The sequence below is a fragment of the Macaca thibetana genome, chromosome 12 (assembly GCF_024542745.1).
Source record: "Macaca thibetana thibetana isolate TM-01 chromosome 12, ASM2454274v1, whole genome shotgun sequence".
Classification (NCBI taxonomy): Eukaryota; Metazoa; Chordata; class Mammalia; order Primates; family Cercopithecidae; genus Macaca; species Macaca thibetana.
Genome location: NC_065589.1, coordinates 75,445,014 through 75,465,837, shown reverse-complemented (window position 1 = coordinate 75,465,837; position 20,824 = coordinate 75,445,014). Strand labels below are relative to the sequence as shown.

The following is a 20,824-nucleotide window of genomic DNA, read 5'->3' as shown; positions in this document are numbered from 1 at the left end:
AATAGCCTAACTACTACATTCATAGTCAGAGGTATTATTTCTGAAATTTGACTCTGAGGTTAGTGTCATGCTTTCTGGATATAGAACCTTGACCATTTACACTATACAGACATAAATGGGCAGCTGATATATGTTTCCCAAGGTGAAAAATTGGGAGGCGAGGAGCATTGTTAAAGTTCTTGTGGCATTATGGAGAAACACTCTCTATGCCCCTTTTTGTGGGGAAAGCACTTTCATTGAATTTCTTTTGGTGAGGGTCTTTCTGGAGATGGAAGGTGACAGCTCTGGGTTTCTGAATTTGCACTAGGTGAAGCATTTTCCGTACCAAAGTGTCCCTAACTGAGTCAGAAGCTCATTTAGTCTGGTGGGGTAAGTGTGTATTATGGTCTTGGATGGGCTAAACTTAGGTCTGAAAGGTGAAATGTTCAGTCACTGCAAGTATGTTATTCCCTAGTTTCTGCCTACCCTATTTTGAGGACAAAGGTATATGCACACTAATTTCAATTCTTCCTGTTTAAATTGTCTTTAAGTTAAGCTTCCTGTGTGGGCAGAGTGTTCTGCTAGAAGCAGCAGGCACAAGTTTTCCATTTGGATCTGATAACTTTTGCAATTTGGAGGGTGGGGTAGAAATCACTGTCAAAATTTGTGTCCCCTACAGATATCTAAAATATCATGTAATTTTCTCAGAATCAGGGAGGTACTCATGGAGTAAAGCCACTGTGTTCTCTGACCTTGAGCTGAAAGAACAATACCTTATTTATGAATTCACTACCCAAATGAAATTTTGAGCCGCCTTCGAAATGGCCCTGGTTCATCTGTTCAAACAGCTTATGGCTTTTTCTCTTCCTCTTTGTCACTTGAAGTGATGGAAGCAATGCATATTTTTTCTACTGTCACATATTCATTAGCTACAGAAAATCCCCAAATGCTCAGCCATTCCTTCTTCAAGACTGTCTTATGTTGCCATTGAGTCCCAGATTACCTTGACTTTCATGAGAAACAGTTTCCTTGACCTGAACTGGAGATATTCACATCTTCTCTGCTGATATCTGATCTATAATGGTCACTGGAAAATTAGAGTCTGTTAAGGTAGACCCATTGACCCCAATGCCAATTCATTGTGTAACAAAATTTTAAAATGGCACTTTCTTCCTTTCTAGTGAGGCCAAAAAGAGTGGAAAGCAATAGTGGACAATTTCTATCATGTTCTAAAGTAACATGCCACCTACACATCCTACAAAGGATGTTTTTAACATCCAGCTCTCTGGCCACCTATAAAGGATGACAGAAAAGATGATAAGGAATTCTCAATTAAAGAGATAATTTCTTTGTAAAAAGTTGTTGGAATGCTGTGGCATATCCCCACATAGACCACGAGACGGGCAAGAGGGATACTTGCCCTCCAACCTCAAGTATTTTAAGAGAGGTTTCAAAGAGACCATTCAGAAAACAAGAAGTTTTCTGTGGGAGCTCAAGTGACACACTGTTGATTAGTGCCTGACATGCTTGGAAAACCAAAGGGCAGGAAATGGAGTGACTCATGTCAGCTCAGTAGAAGGCTGTGATTGGTGAATAACTGTTTTGTCAAAGGTTGATTTTAAAGAACACATGTTTCCTGTGGATATATGCAGAAAGAGAATTACTTAGGATTGTCTTATTGGGATTTTTCCTAAGAGTGCAACCTGGATATTTGGTGGAATTCCAAAAGAAAACTTTTTGGATGGACATAAATTGCTGAGAACCAAAATCTAAAGTGGTGGGGAATGGGGAGGAGGTCATCTCATAGGCATCCAGCTGGAAAATGCATCAGAGAATTTCAGTGATGGATCCCGAGCAACACGTGTTCTTTAGGGGCCCCACGAGGCAGACTGAGGAGAGAAATAATTAAGCATATACTGAGCTAGAAGAGTACTGATACCAGCTTCCAACTCTTTCATTTTAGGAATCTCTTCTCATCCTTAACTTTTCCCCACCACCTTTCAAACTTCTCAGAACATTGGCAGGCTAGCAGATTGACAATGGGAGAAAGACAGCAGCTTCAGGTGTAGTCAATAGAGAGAAAGTGACTATTTCCCCCTCTCCCATTGAAGTGTGTCCATCTATAGCACATAGAAAGATTTTGTATTATCTAAAAGTGAGCAAATGAGAGATGGGCTCTGCCTGAGACTTTATCCAAGGACAAAGAAAGGCCTGGCTCCCACAGCATAAATGTTCAAAGGCAATCATGAGAAAGAACACAGTTGCCTTATTATTGCTTCTTTTTTCTTGACATCAAATGTTTGTTTGTTATTCAAATCTTGTATGTCCTAAGTAGAGTTTGCCTTCTCATTCTTTGATACCTGAAATAGTAGTAATAAATTTAGTAATATTGTTGTTCTGCAAATTTTCTTCTACACTAACAGATTTTACTTTCTATACTTTAAAGTTATGTTGTCTGATTCATAAAGGCTTGTAGTTGCTATATCATCTTAAGCCACATTAATTCCTTTGAATCCCATTTTTCGTGTCAATATTGTCAACTGTTCTTTTTTTCTATTCATATTTTCCTAATATGTCATTTTGTATTTACTTATTTTCAAATACATATGTTACTTTGTTTTACTTGCTAGATTTGGGTGTATATGCATATACTTTTCCCAGTCTGAGAATTCATGTTTAAAATTATAGATATGTTTTGGTCTTATTATTGCTATATTTTTCTAGTTTATTTCTTTACTACTGAAAATTATCATTAAGTTTTCAATAGGTGTGTTTAAATACAAATTTTGCTATTGATGAAAACATCTAATCACTATCTATTAACTTTCTTGTGAATAGGAGAAGACATTTAGCAAATGTTTATCTATTTCTTCTTCCTCCCTATTTTCAGATTTTGTAGTTTTTTTTTTTTTTACAGTTTCAGCCTCAATGTGTTAAACTACATGTTTCCATTATCCCTCTTTCATAAATCCTTTTATAATAAAAGCAGGATACTTCACAGCTACATTATAAACAATTATTTGGAGTTAAATACATTTTCCTGAACTCTTGGTATACCTTTCTTTTACCTCTTATATTCCTTTATCTTGGATTTTTGTTTTGTTTTGTTATTTTGAAAAATTCAGTAAGAAATAATTTAAAACATTCACAAACCCTAATATTTTGAAACTTTACATGAATATAAATATGAATTCAAAATACTGATTTAATGTGACACAAGAGTTGAGGTTTGAATTATTCTTTCCTCATGCCTTATAGAGATCGTGCTATTTTTTTGTGAAATTATTTCATGTTTTGGATTAAAAGTCTGATGCAAGTATGAGTCCTGTGCATTGGAAATAACACATTTTTAATTTTTGTATGGCCGTATGATTTTTTTCTTTATTTGGTTCTGAATTTAGCTTAGCTATGTCCAAGTGTGTTTTTTTTTAATTTCAATATTTCTCTTTATTTTTTTCTTCAATTATTTTTCCTCTCCATTAGTTCTGTTATCTCTTTCTGGAATGACTGTTTTGCTAGTTATTAGATCTCTTAAATTGATCTTTCTTATCTCATAGTTTTTAAAGTAAGTTTTCCTTTACATTGTGTTCTGAGATAATTTCCTGTTTTGACTTTCTACATTCCTAATTTGATCTTTTTGTTTTTCAATTTTTAATCAATTTATTTTCTCTTTAGCCTTCAGTATTATTAGATTCAACTTATTTTTTGAACCTTTAAAAATAATGATCAGTTTAATTTTTGAGAATTCTAACAAAATATGGTTATTCATTTGATATTATAAAGAATAGAGACTAGATTCATCTGTATTAGTTGCTAGACTGGGTTTATTTTGTCTAATGATCCTCCAGGACAGTGAACCTAGATTCTGATTATAGGTTCCCTGGCTGTCAGGATTGGATGGGGCATGTGTTTGGCCAAATGGTCTCTAGCATAGCATGCATGACTAGTTGAAATTCAAGGTTCATGAAGAGATCCAAAGTTGCCTGGGACATGATTGCACTTTTGACTTGGATTCCAGTACCCACGGTATTAACCTCTGGTGGAAGGTTGCTTACTTTAGAGGGTAGTTCTTTCACTTTTAGCTGGAGCAAACTCTGGAGTGAGCAATTTTGAAAGCAGAAGAGTTAAACAGGTTACCTTGCAGCTGTTTTATTAATGTGCCCACTGATTGCCCATGTTTCAGCCTTTCTCCCAGTCTCTGCTGCCCCGGGTCTTGGGTTTGTTATAAGGATCTTCTGAGAAGGCTCATTTTTTGGCAATCCTGTTTTTATACTGTTGTGAGTTCTTACATTCTACGTGGTTTCTCCACCAATGTTACATGATACACATGTTATCTTCCAGAAACTCTTTAAGATTTAATTTGATAGCACTCTTCCTTAACCATTACTATACTGGGTTTATTTTTACATTAATTTATATTTTTAACACTTCAGTGGGTTTAAGAAGAACAGATGTATTCAGATGCTCTCTGGTTTTAATGATCTGGATTATAGCATTTAGATATCTGATTATTAAAATGCAGACACAGAGCTGGGCAGAGGGGCATGCACCTGTAGTCTTAGCTACTCAGGAGCCTGAGATAGGAGAATCATTTGGGTCCAGAAGTTCAAGCCCAGGCTGGACAGCAAAGCAAGATCCCGTGTTTTAAAAAAGCAGATACTTTAAATATATATATAGATATAGTATCTTTTAATATTTACACAATGACTGTTTGGGATCCTTGCTATTCTGATATCCAGTTCTCTGAACTACTTGGCTTGTAAATAGTTAAAGTAGGATGTTTTGTTTTTATGGCATCTCTTAATCACATTTGTTAACTTTTACTGGGGAGGTACATTGAAAATCTGCCACAATAACACATTCAAGGAAAGCAGAGATGCCCAGGAAGAATATCAGGTACCTTTTCCGTGGCTTTCTGAATTCATATAAAAATGTTCAAATTCCTTAATTCTCCCTAAATAAGAAAGGTCAGCAGAGTGTGTAAGGTAGAACCTTCCTTCTTTTGATACCAATAGCAAATAATAGTAATGACCCCCCATATCAGCATCTTGTAATTCATTAAAACAAACAAATATTAATGATATGATTTAAGGTAGGAAAAAAAGTCATGTCATAGCATCCTAAACACAATTATTCTGTCTGCAAAGCTTGCTTTCAAATGGGCCCCCAAGGATAGCTCTTTCTTTCTGGGGCACTTAATGAATCAGCATCATGAACTCTACTGATGACGTGGTGTCTTCCACCTTTAACTTTTCCCTAAAGTAGTGGAAGGATCTTTTATTTCCTCCCCATTTACAGACATGAACATTTAGGGACTTGCTATCTACTAACAAAGAAGGAAAAATGAACATGCACTTTTGTCATCATTTCAAATGTAAACAAAAGTGAATGAATGATTTAGCTTTAATATTGTTTTCCATTTTGATGTAAGTTAATAAGTGAAAGTTATTGTGAATATTTTTATTCAAATTAATCTTTCCCAGACCCCTCATATATTACTCAGTATGTTATGGTAGAATGACCAATTCTGTGTGAACACCAGGTAGTTTATTTTCTTCTGAAGAGAGCCTCTGCCAACTGCACAAATAACAATAACTGAGTGGCAAATGTTTAAAAATGTAAATGTATTTTTAAAAATATTTTTCCTATGCCTTTTTAGTAACTACTTTTATTGCCAGACTGGTTCTTAGTGTCTGAATAACAGCAAAGACTAATGAAAGAGAGAATTACCACTCCTCTAGTATTTTTGGATTAGATAATTAAGTTCAAAATAGTTCATATTTCAAAAACAATTTGTGACCATGGTTATTTGTGTCTCTTAGAGGTATTTGAAATATATATTGGTGATGAAAGAGAAAGTTGTGACAAAGTAGGCACAGTAGAAAGCTGGCTGTCTGCACAGTCAGGAGCTCATTGTGATCAGTCTGGGTGTGGCCCAGAAATGGCCATTTGTCAGATCATTCAGATATCCAGGTGCAAGATTTGTACTTTGAGAAACACTAAAGCACCGAGCTTCTCAAGCTTCAGTGGTCAAAAGAATCCACAAAATAGCTTGTTAAGATACAGATTCTGATTCAGTAAAGTACACATTCTTGGGTCTGCCCTGACATCCTGCATTTCTAAAAATCTCCCAGAAAATGTGGATGCTGCTGATTCAAAGAACCACACCTCAAGGAGCAAAAGATCTAGAGATTGGTCTTCAACTTTGCAAATCCAAAAATCTCTCTTTTTTTTTTTTTTTTATTTCAATAAGGTTTTGGGGAACAGGTGGTGTTTCGTTACATGAATAAGTTATTTAGTGGTGATTTCCGAGATTTATGTGCACCCATCACTGGAACAGTATACACTTTACCCAGTGTGTAGTCTTTTATCCTTCACTCCCCTTCTGCCCTTCCCCCAGGTTCCCAAAGTCCATTATATCATTCTTATGCCTTTGCGTACTCATAGCTTAGTTCTCACTTATGAGTGAGAACATACGGTGTTTGGTATTCTAAGCGTTACTTCACTTAGAATAATGGTCTCCAGTTCCATCCAGGTCACTGAGAATGTCATTGTTTCATTCCTTTTAATGGCTAAATAGTATTCTGTGATATCTATCTATCTATCTATCTATCTATCTATCTATCTATATCCACTCGTTGTGTGTGTATTTTATATATAGGTATATGTGTATATATATAGGTGTGTGTGTATATATATATGGTTGTGTGTGTGTGTACATATATATATATATCACAATTTCTTTATCCACTCGTTGATTGATGGGAATTTGAGCTGGTCCCATATTTTTGCAATTGCCAATTGTGCTGCTATAAACTTGTGTGTGGAAGTATCTTTTTTGTATAATGACTTCTTTCCTCTGGGTAGATAATTCATAGTGGGACTGCTGAATTAAATGGTAGTTCTACTTTTAGTTCTTTAAGGGATATCCTCACTGTTGTCCATAGTGGTTGTACTAGTTTACATTCCAATCAGCAGTGGAAAAGTGTTTCCTTTTCACCACATCCATGCCAACATCTGTTTTTTTAAATCTTTTGATTATGGTCATTCTTGCAGGAGTAAGGTGGTATTACATTGTGGTTTTGATTTGAATTTCCTGATCAATAGCATTTTTTATATGTTTGTTGGACATTTGTATATTTTCTTTTGAGAATTATCTATTAATGTCCTTAACTCAATTTTTGATGGTATTGGTGGTTTTTTTCTTGCTGATTTGTTTGGGTTCCTTGTAGATTCTGGATAATAGTCCTTTATCAGATGTATAGATTGTGAAGATTTTCTCTCACTCTGTGCGTTGTCTGTTTACTCTGCTGATTATTTCTTTTGCTGTGCAGAAGCTTTTTAGTTTAATTAAGTCCCACCTATTTATATTTTTCTTTTTTTGTTGTATTTGCTTTTGGATTCTTGCCTAAGCCAATGTCTAGAAGGGTTTTTCTGATGGTATCTTCTAGAATTTTTATGGTTTCAGGTCTTAGAGTTAAGTCCTCGATTCATTTTGAGTTGATTTTTGTGTGAGGTGAGATGAGTATTCAGTTTCATTTTCCTACATGTGGCTTGCCAATCATCCCAGCACCATTTGTTGAATAGTGTGTGCTTTCCCCACTTTTTGTTTTTGTTGGCTTTGTCAAAGATCAGTTGGCTGTAAGTATTTGGCTTTATTTCTGGGTTCTCTATTCTGTTTCATTGGTTTATGTGCCTATTTTATACCAGTACCATGCTCTTTTGGTGACTATGGCCTCATGGTATAGTTTAAAGTTGGGTAATGTGATGCCTTCAGATTTGTTCTTTTTGCTTAGTCTTGCTTTGGTTCTGAGGACTTATTTTTTTGTTCCGTATGAATTTTAGGATTTTTTTCTAGTTCTCTGAAGAATGATGATGGCATTTTGATGGGAATTACATTGAATCTGTAGATTGCTTTTGGCAGTATGGTCATTTTCACGATATTGATTCTACCCATCCATGGGATGTGTTTTCATTTGTTTGTGTCATCTATGATTTCTTTCGCAGTGTTTTGTAGTTTCCTTATAGAGGCCTTTCACTTCCTTGGTTAGGTATACTCCTAGGTTTTTTGTTTGTTTGTTTGTTTGTTTGTTTTTGAAGCTATTGTAAAAGGTGTTGAGTTCTTGATTTCTCAGCTTGGTCACTGTTGGTGTATAGCAGAGCTACTGATTTGTGTACATTAATTTTGTGTCCTGAAACATTGCTGAATTTATTTACCAGTTCTAGGAACTTTTTGGAAAAGTCTTTAGGTTTTATAGATATATGATCATATAATCAACAAACAGCAACAGTTTTACTTCCTCTTTACTGATTTGGATACACTATTTCTTTTTCTTCTGTGATTGGTCTGGCTAGGATTTCCAGTACTATGTTGAATAGAAGTGGTGAGAGTGAGTATCCTTGTCTAGTTCCAGTTCTCAAGGGGAATGCTTTCAACTTTGCCTCATTCGGTATTATGTTGGCTGTGGGTTTATCATAGATGGCTTTTATTACATTGAGGTATGTCCCTTCTATGCCGATTTTGCTGAGGGTTTTAATCATAGAGGAATGCTGTCAAATACTTTTTCTGTGTCTATTGAGATAATCATGTGAATTTGTTTTTAATTCTCTTTACATGGTGTGTCATATTTATTGACCTGCACCTGTTAAACCATCCCTGCATCCCTGTTAGGAAACCGATTTGATCATGGTGGATAATCTTTTTGATATGCTTTTGGATTCAGTTAGATAGTATTTTGTTAAGGATTTTTGCATCTGTATTCATCAGAGATATTGGTGTGTAGTTTTCTTTTTTAGTTCTGTCCTTGCCTAGTTTTAGTATTAGGGTGTTACTGGCTTCATAGAATGATTTAGGGAGAATTCCTTCTATCTGTTTTGTGGAATAATGTCAATAGGATTGGTACCAATTCTTTGAATGTCTGATAGAATTCAGCTGTGAATCCGCCTTGTCCTGGACTGTGTTTTTGTTGTTGTTGGCAATTTTTATTATTACCATTTCTTTTTTTTTTATTATTATTATTATACTTTAAGTTCTAGGGTACATGTGCATAACATGCAGGTTTGTTACATATGTATACTTGTGCCATGTTGGTGTGCTGCACCCATCAACTCGTCAGCACCCAACTACTCGTCATTTACATCAGGTATAACTCCCAATGCAATCCCTCCCCCCTCCCCATAATAGGCCCCGGTGTGTGATGTCCCCCTTCCCGAGTCCAAGTGATCTCATTGTTCAGTTCCCACCTATGAGTGAGAACATGCGGTGTTTGGTTTTCTGTTCTTGTGATAGTTTGCTAAGAATGATGGTTTCCAGCTGCATCCATGTCCCTACAAAGGACACAAACTCATCCTTTTTGATGGCTGCATAGTATTCCATGGTGTATATGTGCCACAATTTCTTAATCCAGTCTGTCACAGATGGACATTTGGGTTGATTCCAAGTCTTTGCTATTGTGAATAGTGCCACAATGAACATACGTGTGCATGTGTCTTTATAGCAGCATGATTTATAATCCTTTGGGTATATCCCCAGTAATGGGATGGCTGGGTCATATGGTACATCTAGTTCTAGATCCTTGAGGAATCGCCATACTGTTTTCCATAATGGTTGAACTAGTTTACAATCCCACCAACAGTGTAAAAGTGTTCCTATTTCTCCACATCCTCTCCAGCACCTTTTGTTTCCTGACTTTTTAATGATTGCCATTCTAACTGGTGTGAGATGATATCTCATTGTGGTTTTGATTTGCATTTCTCTGATGGCCAGTGATGATGAGCATTTTTTCATGTGTCTGTGGGCTGTATGAATGTCTTCTTTTGAGAACTGTCTGTTCATATCCTTTGCCCACTTTTTGATGGGGTTGTTTTTTTCTTGTAAATTTGTTTGAGTTCTTTGTAGGTTCTGGATATTAGCCCTTTGTCAGATGAGTAGATTGCAAAAATTTTCTCCCATTCTGTAGGTTGCCTGTTCACTCTGATGGTAGTTTCTTTTGCTGTGCAGAAGCTTTTTAGTTTAATGAGATCCCATTTGTCAATTTTGGCTTTTGCTGCCGTTGCTTTTGGTGTTTTAGACATGAAGTCTTTGCCCATGCCTATGTCCTGAATGGTACTACCTAGGTTTTCCTGTAGGGTTTTTATGGTATTAGGTCTAACATTTAAGTCTCTAATCCATCTTGAATTAATTTTCGTATAAGGAGTAAGGAAAGGATCCAGTTTCAGCTTTCTACTTACGGCTAGCCAATTTTCCCAGCACCATTTATTAAATAGGGAATCCTTTCCCCATTTTTTGTATCATACTGAATGGGAAAAAACTGGAAAAATTCCCTTTGAAAACTGGCACAAGACAGGGATGCCCTCTCTCACCACTCCTATTCAACATAGTGTTGGAAGTTCTGGCTAGGGCAATCAGGCAAGAGAAAGAAATCAAGGGTATTTAGTTAGGAAAAGAAGAAGTCAAATTGCCCCTGTTTGCAGATGACATGATTGTATATTTAGAAAACCCCATTGTCTCAGCCCAAAATCTCCTTAAGCTGATAAGCAACTTCAGCAAAGTCTCAGGATACAAAATTAATGTGCAAAAATCACAAGCATTCTTATACACCAGTAACAGACAGAGAGCCAAATCAGGAATGAACTTCCATTCACAATTGCTTCAAAGAGAATAAAATACCTAGGAATCCAACTTACAAGGGATGTAAAGGACCTCTTCAAGGAGAACTACAAACCACTGCTCAGTGAAATAAAAGAGGACACAAACAAATGGAAGAACATACCATGCTCATGGATAGGAAGAATCAATATTGTGAAAATGGCCATACTGCCCAAGGTTATTTATAGATTCAATGCCATCCCCATCAAGCTACCAATGAGTTTCTTCACAGAATTGGAAAGAACTGCTTTAAAGTTCATATGGAACCAAAAAAGAGCCCGCATCTCCAAGACAATCCTAAGTCAAAAGAACAAAGCTGGAGGCATCACACTACCTGACTTCAAACTATACTACAAGGCTACAGTAACCAAAACAGCATGGTACTGGTACCAAAACAGAGATATAGACCAATGGAACAGAACAGAGTCCTCAGAAATAATACCACACATCTACAGCCATCTGATCTATTATTACCATTTCAATCTGGCTGCTTGTTATTGGTCTATTTATAGTTTCTGTTTATCCCTGGTTTAATCTTGGAGGATTGTATATTTTCAGGAATTTATCTATCTCCTCTAGGTTTTCTAGTTTATGCATGAAAAGGTCTAATAGTAGCCTTGAATGATCTTTTGTTTGTCTGAAAAACACTGTGTCTTTCCTTCATTTGTGAAGCTTAGTTTTGCTGAATACCAAATTCTTGGCTGTTTTGTTGAAGGAGGCTGAAGATAGGGCCCCAGTCCCTTATGCCTTATAGGGTTTCTGCTGAGAAATCTGCTGTTAATCTGATAGATTTTTCTTTATAGGTTACCTGGTACTTTTTGCCTCACAGCTGTTAAGATTCTTTCCTTCATCTTCTCTTTAGATAACCTGATGAGAATGTGCCTAGGCGATGATCTTTTTGCAATGAATTTCCCAGGTGTTCTTTGAGTTTCTTGTATTTGGATGTCTAGGTCTATACCAAGGCCAGGGAAGTTTTCCTCAATTATTCCCCCAAATATGTTTTCCAAACTTTTAGATTTCTCTTCTTCCTCAGGAACATCAATTATTCTTACGTTTGGTTGCTTAACATAATCCCAAGCTTTTTGGAGGATTTGTTCATTTTTTCTTATTCTTTTTTCTTTGCTTTGTCGGATGGTGTTAATTTGAAAACCTTGTCTTTGAGCTCTGAAGTTCTTTCTTCTGCTTCTTCAGTTCTATTGCTGAGACTTTCCAGAACATTTTGTATTTCTCTAAGTGTGTCCTTTTTTTCTTGAAGCTGTGATTGTTTTTATTTATGCTATTTCCCTGAAGATTTCTCCCCTCAGTTCTTATGTATATATTTTTTTTATTTCCTTGAATTGGCCTTCACCTTTCTCTGAACCCTCCTTGATTAGCTTAATAACTGACCTTCTGAATTATTTTTCAAGTAAATGAGGGATTTCTTCTTGATTTGGTTCCATTGCTGGTGAGCTAGTGTGATTTTGTGGGGGTGCTAAAGAGCCTTATTCTGTCATATTACCAGAATTATTTTTCTGGTTCCTTCTCATTTGGGTAGGCTATGTCAGAGGGAAAGTCTGGGGCTCAAGGCTGCTGTTCACAGTTTTTTGTTCCATGGGGTATTTCCTTGATGTAGTACTCTCCCCCTTTTCCTATGGATGTGGCTGCCTGAGAGCTGAGCTGTAGTGATTGTTATCTCTATTCTGGATCTAGCCACTCAGCAAGGCTGCCAGGCTCCAGGCTGGTACTGGGGGTTGTCTGCACAGAGTCCTGTGATGTGAACCATCTGCAGGTTTCTCATCCATGAATGCCAGCACCCCCTCTGGTGGAGGTGGCAGGGGAGTGAAATGGACTCAGTGTAGGTCCTTAGTTTTGGTTGTTTAATGCTATTTTTGTGCTAGTCAGCCTCCTGCCAGGAGGTGGCTCTTTCAAGAGAGCATCAGCTGAGGTAGTTTAGGGAGGATCAGGCAGTGGGCAGTGCCCTAGAGCTCCCAAGAGCTTTGTCTTTGGCTACCAGGGCGGGTAGAGAAAGACCATCAGGTGGGTTCAGGGTGACTTATGTCTGAGCTCAGACTCTCCTTGGGCAGGGCTAGCCATGGCTGCTGTGGAGGATGGCAGTGTGGTTATCAGGCCAATGGAGTTACGTTTCCAGGGGGATTATTGCTGCCTTTGCTGTGTTGTGCAGGCTGCCAGGGAAGTGGAGGAAAGCTGCCAGTTACACTCACCTCCCATGCAGCCCAAGAGGCTGGTCTCACTCCCACCATGCCTCCCCAATAGCACTGAGTTTATTTCTGGGAAGCCAGTAAGCAGAGCTGAGAACGTGCCCGGGGCTACCAGTTTCCCAGCTGAGAAAGCAAGCTGGGCTTTCAGTTTTCACATCTCCCCTCGTGTTGTGGCTTCTGTGCTGTGTCTGTACTCCTGATTCACTCCCTCCCCCAGGTTCTGTCTTGAAAACTTTACATTCTGTCAAAAGTGTTACAAAGTTCACCTGGAAGTTTCCTTCTGCCTGTGGTCTTTTCCCAGTTCCTCTGGCAGCCATCCCCAAGTACCTCTGTGGGATAGTCGGAAATGGCTTCCTTGGGGACCAAGACAGCCCACGAGTCTCTTCCTGCTGCTTCTTCTATCCTGTATTTCACTCAGCTCTCTAAATTTGTCTCAACTCCAGGTAATGTCAAATCCTTCTCCTGTGATCTGAATCTTCAGGTTCCCCAGTGAGGATGTGTGTTTGGGGGACAGATCCCTTTTGTACACTTTCACACTTTGGGCACTCACAGTTTTCAGCTGTCTCCCAGGGCCTGCAGGAGCAATCCACTTCCCTTGAAGAGTCTGTGGATTCTCTCGGCTTTCCTGGTATGTTCCTGCATACTTGGGGCAAAAGTACATGATGTGAGTCTCCACACGTTGTTCTGTTCATCTGAGTGGGAGCTGCCATTTAGTCCTGCCTCGTGTCCACCATTTTCCTCCCAAAAATCTTAATTTTGCCAAATCACATTAAATCTGATCAGGAAGAAATGTTATACAACCACCAAAGATATAAGAGGCTGATGTAGAAGCCAAATTGCCAGTTTAATATAACTCTGGTTCTTAACCCTGGGTGCCATGAGAGTCACCTGTGTGGAATGTCATTGCTTAAGTCCAATCCCAGGGAATTCTGATTTGATTGGTCTGAAATGGGGCCTGATATCAGTAGTTGCTAAAATTTCCCAGGTCAGTCTAATATGGAGCCCCATTAAAGATCACAGAATTACACTGGGAATTGTAATGCCAAGTAAGGGAGATATCTTTGTTAGCTAATCGGCACATTCTCAATCCTGAAGAGATGTCTATATAGGCAGTCAAGAAGAAGTTGGTGGCTTGCCTGAGAAACGTAGAATCACAAGAGAAGGAGTCAGATAATCTGAGGATCTAGCCTGATCAGGCCTGATGTGCACACCTTCACTATAAGATAAACGTGCTAGGGAGGCTAGTGTGCAGGTATACCCTCCAGGACCCTTTTCCAATGGATATATTATTGCATTCTGAGCCCCCATTTTCTACATTAAATCAGGGAATCCCATCTCTGCTCTTTTCCTTAATTATTTAAGACATAGTCTCAACATTGTTTCACACAAAGATTATCATTCTCTTTATTCCCATTTGTATTTCCTCAATCATTTGTTTTAGTGTCCATTAGAAGAATGTATGAAATTAAATGTATACATTCTACTAATTATCACAAGGTTAATGCAAGAGCTCTACTATTTGAAGACAAAGCTGAAACATGGCTGTTTAGAAGATATTTTGGTTTTGGATTATAGAATAATACTACATTCTTCTGTTATTTAGCAAAAGCGTTTAATGTAAAAGGGAAATTATGTTTACAAATGCACTTTCTTACAAAGACACCTCAACTTAAAAACTGAACAAGTGCCAATGAAGTGTTTAACAGACTCTATTTTAAGAAAATGGTTGACGAATAATTATCCTTTTTTTTCACGTAAAGTTTTATTAAACTCAGTGGAAATTTAACAACAGATCATTTTCAAACATGTAAAAGGGGGGAGGTAGTGCTCAGGATTTCTTTGTGAAGTTCTGTCAGGCTCATTGAATTTTCCTGTCTGTCAGAATGATAGGACTGATATATCGGCTAAAGTAACAGCTGTAATTTACCTTGACTTTAAATGAGCTTGGGCTTCTACCTGTGTGGCATACAAATTATAGATTTTTTAGATTAGAATCTTGCATGGTTACAGTTCTATTTATCCACATCAGAGACACATTTAAAGCTCTGATTTTCGTATCTGTGCACTGAGATTTTTTCAGAATCATGTCTAGGTTATATTTGTATATTCTCTATACACAAGTGCAGATGAACCAGTTTTCCGATATAGGAATAACAGGAAAGAGTGTGTGTGTGTGTGCATGTGTGTATGCGCCTGCACATGTGTGTGCATGTATGTGTGCACGTGCATGTGAACCATAGGCAGAGCCAACAATATGCAAATAGAATATCAGCCTGGTCTGGAACAGTAGGACTGACCTGGAGAAGCCATAATATGTAGCAGGCAATGGATAGCCACTTCTACCTCAGTCCTCCTCATTTTCCTTTCACTCTGTTACCTGCTGGCGTGGAAGACCTAAAGCCAACCTCAGTATTGTATAAAAGCCAAAAGAAAAGAAAGAGGAATCTAGGGAGCTGTACAGTAGGATAAATACTTTCGAAGTTTGGAGACCAGTTTCTCAAATACAGTTGATATAGCAGGAGAGACGTGGTTCGGACTATGCCTAATATAAATCTTACTTGGTTATTTAAATAATGCCAACCTTGTTCTCCTGGAAAACTGAGTATGCTAAGAGAGGAAAGTAATGTTAGAAATAATAAAGCCTTTAAATAGAAGTTTCAGTAATAAGCAAAATTCCCATCTATTATCTCCTTTGCTACTCAGAACATCTCTCCGAGGTGACATGGCAGTTGTTACTGTAATACCATGTTTTCATATGAGAAAATCAAGGTCAATAAATGTGAGTCTTAACCATGCTAAAAACAATCAATTTAACAAACATATATTGAATGCCTGCCACTTTCCAGGCAATGTTTGGGCCTCAGCCATCCCTGAGGATCCAGAAGTGCATACAGGGGCCTGCTGTTTGTGCATTTCTGTGCCTGGGATCCAGTAAAGAGCAGCAGTAAATCCAGGGACACTCTCCCTGAAGAACATGTTTAAAATGCCAAGCCTTTAGTTCAATTTACTGACTAACTTCATTTGCAAGAATTCCATGTATTTTTTAAGTTCAACATTTCCAAATAGAAACTTATCCACATATGGATTTCCATAAATGGGACAGTCCATACTTTTCTATGTCCCATGATTCTCCTAGATTGAGAACCTCTAAAAAATATGCTCACACATTGGACTTTACGGAATGATGACTTTTGCTTTTAGGGAAAATTCAGACCAACTAGAACGAGATTAGCTTTTAGTGTTTTCCTAGATTTGAATCCAAGTTTCATAATATTTAGAAAATCTTATGGAAAAGATTATGAAAATCATATCATTTTGGGAATGAGCCCATTCTTTGCTTCATTAAATATAGATCTATACATTTAGTTCTGTTGATTTTGCTGGACTTTAAGGAAGGGGAGTAAAATAAAAATGCCATTTCTCCATCATCTTGAAGTAGATTTCTCCATTACTTTTTATTCTCATTAGTTTTTATTTTCATTTTTATTTATGTGTTTTTCTGAGATGGAATTTTGCTGTGTCACCCAGACTGGAGTGAAGTGGTACGATCTCAGCTCACTGCAACCTCTGCCTCCAGGTTCAAGGGATTCTCCTGCCTCAGCCTCCCAAGTACCTGGGATTACAGGCACACACCACCACACCCAGCTAATTTTTATATTTTTAATAGAGACAGGGTTTCACCATATTGGTGACACTGGTCTACAACTCCTAACCTCAGGTGATCCCCCTACCTAAGCCTCCCATAGTGCTGGAATTATGGACGTGGACCCCCGCATCTGGCTGAATCTCTCCATTATTTTTAATGAATCACTTTAAATGCTGTACTCTTAATAAATGTACATTGAATTGTAGAGTACAGCATGTTTTAGTCCCTTAAAAATGAGGCCCAACCAACACATATAATCACCTAATTTATGGCAAAGAGACCTACAGAACAGTTGGGGGAAGTGACCTTCATATAAATGGGCAGTTGGATATAAGAGAAATGAGTATGACACTGTGTTAGTCTGTTCTGCGTTGCTGTAGGGAATATGTAAGACTGGGTAGTTTATAAAGAAAAAAGGTTTATTTGGCTCATGGTTCTGCAGACTGTGCAGAAAACATGGCATCAGCGTCTGCTTCTGGTGAGGGCCTCAGAAAGCTTCTAATCATGGTGGAAGGCAAAGGGGAAGCAAGCATGTCACATGGCAAGAGGGAGTGAGAGAGAGAGGTAGAGGTACAAGGCTTCTTTTAAACAATCAGCTTTTGCATGAACTAATAGAGTGAGAACTCACTTATCACTAAGGTGATGGAGCTAAGCCATTCATGAGGGATCTGCCCATACATCAACACCTCCCACTAGGCCCCACCTACAACCTTGGGGATCACATTTAAAGTTGAAATTTGGAGAAGACATACATCCAAACCATAACAGACCCCTAACACATACCATACATATAAATCAACTGCAGATCATTTCAAATCTATATATCATATGTAAAACAATAAAACTTTTAGAAGAAAACTAAAAAACATCTTCAAAGACCAGTTGCAAATATCAGGTCCCCAGGTTATTCATACTTCTGTCAGTCTTGGCTAGAAAGTCCAGGGTTCCCTCAACTCCCGCCTCAGGTTTGATAATTTTCTAGAATGGCTCACAGAAATCAGAAAGGCACTTTACCTATGATTACCAGTTTATTATAAAGGATACAACTTGAGAACAGTCAAATAAAAGACATTCATTAGGGATATGGGTGGGGGGCATGTAGAGCTTCTGTGCCCTCTCCAGGCCCACCATCCTCTCAAAATCTCCATGTGTTCATCAGTCCAGGTACTCACTGAACTCCACAGGTTAGGATTTTTTATGGATGTGTCATTATGTAGGCCTGATTAATTGAATCATTGGTAATTAACTCAAACTCCACCCCCTCCTTCACTTCTTGGAGGTAAAAGAGTGGGGCTAACCTCGCTTTCTGGCAGCCAGATCCAATCCTGATGCTAATGCTATGTAGCAGCTCACAGTCACTAGTTATTTCATTAGTACGCAAAAGACACTATTATCACACCTGAGATTCCAGTGTTTTTAGGAGCTGTGTGGCAGGAACTGGGAACAAAGGCCTGATATAGATTTCTTAATGATCACAGTCAGTTTCATCTGCTGCTGCTGCTGCTGCTGCTGCTGCTGCTGCTGCTGCTGCTGCTGCTGCTGCTGCTGCTGCTGCTGCTGCTGCTTCTGCTGCTTCTGCTGCTGCTGCTGCTTCTTCTTCTTCTTCTTCTCTTCTTCTTCTTCTTCTTCTTCTTCTTCTTCTTCTTCTTCTTCTTCTTCTTCCTCCTCTTCCTCTTCCTCTTCCTCTTCCTCCTCCTCCTCCTTCTTCTTCTTCTTCTTCTTATTATTAATATTATTATTATTTTGAGACAGAGTCTTACTCTGTCACCCAGACTGGAGTGCAGTGGCGCGATCTCGACTCACTGAAGCTTCTGCCTTCCGGGTTCAAACGATTCTCCTGCCTCAGCCTCCCACCTAGTTGGGATTACAGGTGCACACTACCATGCCCAGCTGATTTTTGTATTTTTAGTAGAGACGGGGTTTCACCATGTTGGCCAGGCTGGTCTTGAACTCCTGACCTCAGGTGATCCACCTGCCTCAGCCTCCCAAAGTGCTGGGATTATAGACGTGAGCCACCATGCCCAGCCTTCACCTGCTTCTTTACAGCATGGTCACCGTACTCCTTGTTTTACATTTACAAGCAGATCAAAGGCAGAGAGAGTGACTTCTAAAAGTTGACTCATTATTGTATTGTAGCAGCTTTTTCATAATGCATCATCAATTTTGTCTTTATATGTTTTTGGTCTGAAATCATCATATACTAATTTCTCAAGCAAATTCTGAGGACCAGCAGAATGGCTGTGGTGTAGGCTGCTCATCTTGATTGAATCGCCGGGGCAAGTCATTTGGTGTTACTCTAAGTAAATTAGGCTAGCAGTTCTCAAAGCATGGTCCCTGAACCAGCAGCACCAGCAGCACCTGAGAATTTGTTAGAAATGTGATTTTCTGGCCCCATTCTAGACCGACTGAATTAGAAGCTGTTGGGGTGCTCCCCAACAATCTGTATGTTACCAAACCCTACATAAGATTCTGTACACACTAATTTGTTTCTTTTTTGTTTTCTATTGTAGTAAAGTACATATGGCGTAAAATTTGCCAGGTTAACAATTTGAAAGTATACAATTCAATGTTATCAAGTACAGCCATGATCACCATCCTATCTCCATTACTCTTTTCATCCTGTAAACTAAACTCTATACCAATTAAGCAATAACACCCCATTTCCCCTTCTCCTCAGCCCTTAGCAACCACCACACTACTTTTTGTCTATATGATTTTAACTATGCTAACTACTTCATATGTAAGTGGAATCTTATAGTATTTGTCTTTTTGTGACTGGCTTATTTCATTTAGCAAAATGTTCTCAACTTTCATCTGTGTTGTAGCATGTGTCAGAACTTTCTTTGTAAGGCTGAATAATATTCCGGTGTATGTAAATACATTTTGCTTATCCATTCATCCACGCGTGGACACTTGGGTTGCTTCTATGTGTTAGCTATTGTGAATAATGCTGCTGTAAGCATGGGTGTACAAATATCTCTTTGAGACCATGTTTTCAGTTCTTTTGGATACACACCGAGAAGTGGAGTTGCTGGATCATATAGTAATTCTATTTTTAATTTTTTGAGGAGCTTCCCTACTGTCTTCTACACCAGCTGTACTATTGTACATTCCTACAGTGTACAAGGGTTCTGATTTCTCCACTGCCTCATAAACACTTGTTATTTTCTGTGGTTTTGATAGTGGCCATGCTAATGGGTGTGAAGTGGTAAGTCACTGTTTTTTTGATTTGCATTTCTCTAATGCTTATTGATTTGTGGCATATTTTCATGTGCTTATTGGCCATCTGTTTATCATCTGAAAAAATGTCTATTCAAGTCCTTTGTCTATTTTTAAACCAGAATTTTTTTGTTGTTGATTGTTAGTATATAGAAATGCAACTAAGTTTTTTGTGTTGACTTTGTATCCTGATACTTTGCTGAACTTATCTATTTGCTAAAATCAGTCTATTTTGTCTAATATTAGTATAATCACCCCTGCTCTCTTTTGGTTAGTATTTGCATGGAATATTCTTTCCATCCTTTCATTTTCAATATATTTGTGCGTTTGGACATAAAAGTGAGTCATTTGTAGACAGGATATAGTTGGATTTTATGTTTTCATTTATTCAGCTAATCTCTGTCTTTTGATTGGATATTATTTCATTTACATTTAAAGTAATTAGCATCAATGAGATAATTACTTCTGTCATTTTTCCACTTGTTTTCTATATACATTAGTTGCTTTTTTTCTCACACCCTTATATTACTTTTATGTTTAGTTGATTTTTTTGTAGTGAAGTGTTGAAAACATCCTTTTGCATGTTTTCTATCACGATTTTCTGTGTGGTTACCGCAAAGATTACAGTTAACATCCTAAAGTTACAACATTATAATTTGAATTTATACCAGCTTAACTTCAATAACATACAAAACTCTGATATAAAGATAACTTTGTTCCCAACCCTTTTCCTGTTGTTGATGTCATAAAATTACATCTTTGCATGTTTCCTGCCCTAAAACATAAACTAATGGTTCTTTTAAATACATTAGTCTCTTCAATTATGTAGAAAATAAAATGTGGAGTTACAAACCAAAGTTATAAGAATACTAGCTTTAGACTAATAATTTTTTCAAACGTATTTGTCTCTTAGGTCATGTGGAGAACAGAAAGTAGATTTACAAATCATTATTATAATACTAGCTTTTATAATGGTTCATGCATTTACCTTTAGTGAGTTTTTTATTTTTTCATATGGCTTCAAGTTACTATCTGGTGTCCTTTCATTTCGCCATGTAGGACTCCCTTGAATATTTCTTGCAGAGCGGGTGCAGTGGTAATGAACTTTTGTTTATCTGGGAATATCTTACTTTC

General features: G+C 37.7%; 1 protein-coding gene across 3 annotated transcripts in view; it reads left to right on the top strand.

Annotated features, from left to right (window-relative positions):
• Positions 1–20,824, top strand: part of B3GALT1 (beta-1,3-galactosyltransferase 1) — a 562,550-nt gene that overhangs the window by 150,356 nt on the left and 391,370 nt on the right. The window contains exon 1 of one of the 3 annotated variants that reach the window (XM_050752823.1): positions 12,299–13,268. The exons of the other annotated variants lie outside the window; for them this stretch is intronic. The gene's annotated coding sequence lies outside the window, so the exon portion shown is untranslated. Of the gene's footprint in view, positions 1–12,298; positions 13,269–20,824 lie in introns of those variants that run through there. 3 annotated transcript variants of the gene reach the window in all.